At 43.1% G+C, this 2,334-nt stretch overlaps 1 protein-coding gene across 2 annotated transcripts in view; it reads left to right on the forward strand.

Annotated features, from left to right (window-relative positions):
• The first annotated feature begins 202 nt into the window (after positions 1 to 202).
• Positions 203 to 2,334, forward strand: part of fam163ba (family with sequence similarity 163 member B, genome duplicate a) — a 30,848-nt gene continuing 28,716 nt past the window's right edge. For both annotated transcript variants that reach the window (XM_014003874.1, XM_014003873.1), the window contains exon 1: positions 203 to 1,039. The gene's annotated coding sequence lies outside the window, so the exon portion shown is untranslated. The remainder of the gene's footprint in view (positions 1,040 to 2,334) is intronic.

Here is a 2,334-nt window from a genome sequence, read left to right on the forward strand (position 1 = left end):
CAGTCACAAGAGCTGTGTTTTATTTATTTAACTAAGTGGTGCTTTGACACAGCTCTCTATCAAATATTCTGCAGGGAACCCGTGGGCTGATGTGGAGAAAAGGGATGGATGGATTGAAGCTGGTGTGTGTGTGTGTGTGTGTGTGTGTGTGTGTGTGTGTGTGTGTGTGTGTGTGATTTAGGGCGCCATCTCTCAGGCTTTGCGCGCGCGCAGCCTCTGACAGCCGCTCCTGGATTCAAAGCGTGTTTCGTTCTTCAAGAATCTGTAAACAACACTGATCTGAACGCGGAAACGCAGCAAACCCGCGGAGCCTACATCGCGCTTCGCGACCGCTCTGCCTGCTTTTCGACAGCTCGCACGCTCCGAGGTGAGCGCGAGGAGGAGCTGATGCTGGAATAGCGAGGAGAAAGGACAGGAAGCAGGGATAATCTGGAGCATCTGACCACTGGACAGTGGGAAAGGGGGTCGTTTGCGTGCGTGTGGGGGCACCTGTACAGATTTCTTCCCCTCCTCTCCAGCACACATGTTGCCGAGGCGCTGCTGAGCAGGAGGATGTTTGCGTAGGAGGGTTGGATTTCTGCGGACAGCGCCAGATCTTCAGAGTGTTAACTCCGTGGACCTGAGTGCTGCTGCCTGACTTCCTCCAACACATCTGTCAGAGATAACACCCATCCTACTGGAGTCGTTTTATTCACACTGGGAGTATTTTTCTGTCYTTTTTTTCCTTCTGCGTCTCTGCTTTTGCAAACAAATAGGAGGAGTGAGGAATAAGAACAACTAAGGTGGACATTTTGCATTTTCATTTTTTTCTCACCCAACAACTGAATCCAATCAGGCTAGTGGGGTTGATTTATTCTGCACTTGAAATTAGTTCTTTACTTTTTAACACAATATAGGGATTTTTCCCACCCCACTAAATATCAAAGTACTTTTTTGTAATTGATCTGAGTTTTAAGTGACTGATTCCAGAAGGAAGTTTAACTTCGAGGAGCCACTGCTGCCCTAGATGTGACCCAGAGAATTCCTCCTGTATCTGAAGGTAAACAGACAAAATCCTGCTTTGAACGTCTCTTAAACCTGCTCAGATAGATAGATAGATCGATAGATAGATAGATAGATCGATAGATAGATAGATAGATAGATAGATAGATAGATAGATAGATAGATAGATAGATAGATAGATAGATAGATAGATAGATAGATAGATAGATAGATAGATAGATAGATAGATAGATAGATAGATAGCATTCAGCACCATGGACAGAGCCTTTTGTCTCAGTGTGACTCTGTCCATGGTGCTGAAAACCCTGTTTCAGCACCAGATCGATAAGAGGCTTTAATCAAGTCATGACTACATAGACATACAGTCTAAGTCTACAGGGACAGATGGGAAAGAGAGAGAGAGAGAGAGAGAGAGAGAGAGAGAGAATGAAAAAAGAAGGATAGGTTCAGTTCTTCGCTGCCCGGGTCGCTTTTACCACATGCTGACAGAACAGCATGGCTCGTGAGCCACAACTTCTGTCACCAACTGTTCACCACGGTCGCATCCAAACTGTTCGCACWAGATATTTTTTTAAACGTAGGGTAGAAATGCATCTGAAGGTTTAAATGTGCCATTAAATGTTCTTTAAATAGTGTTTTTTTTTTTTATTTGAGGAGGGTGGGATGGAGCACAGGATGCCGTCCACCACCCACAGAGTGTTTTGGAAAACAGCTGTGATGGATGAGGTCATAGCTGAAATGTCAAGCCCTCCAGGAAATTGTTTTTTTAATTGTGGTAAAGTATTTGGATTTGTTTGTTTAGTACTAAAATGGAGCATTTTGCCCATTTTGAAATCAAACAACCAGGACTTAGCAGCATTAAATGTTTGTGCTGCATTTTTTAGAGAATGTATCTCTGGCTAAACTAGAAAACAAATCAGTGATTGAGCTTCTTTACCAGCTGTTAAAGGGAAACATGTTAAAAAATAGACTAGATTCATGTGTCCGAACCAGTCTATATTTCTTGATCTGCAGTAAAAACGCTTTACTTTGTTCACGCATCATCAGAACTAATTTCATTTAAAAGATTTTGTCATTTAATAAATTAAAACAGGATGACATATGTGCACTACAGTTTGATTGTTTATATCACATTAAGAATATGCAGTTTGGACTAAATAGAAGCAGATATATGTACTTTTGGCTACAGCAACAAAACCCAAGGCGGGGCTTGTGTTCCCATGGCGACTTCCTCAATGACCCTCAGATCAACCTTGGCCCCGTGGGAGATCGGTTACACACACACACACACACACACACACACACACACACACACACACACACACACACACA

The sequence above is a fragment of the Austrofundulus limnaeus genome, unplaced genomic scaffold, assembly GCF_001266775.1.
Source record: "Austrofundulus limnaeus strain Quisiro unplaced genomic scaffold, Austrofundulus_limnaeus-1.0 Scaffold20, whole genome shotgun sequence".
Taxonomy (NCBI): Eukaryota; Metazoa; Chordata; class Actinopteri; order Cyprinodontiformes; family Rivulidae; genus Austrofundulus; species Austrofundulus limnaeus.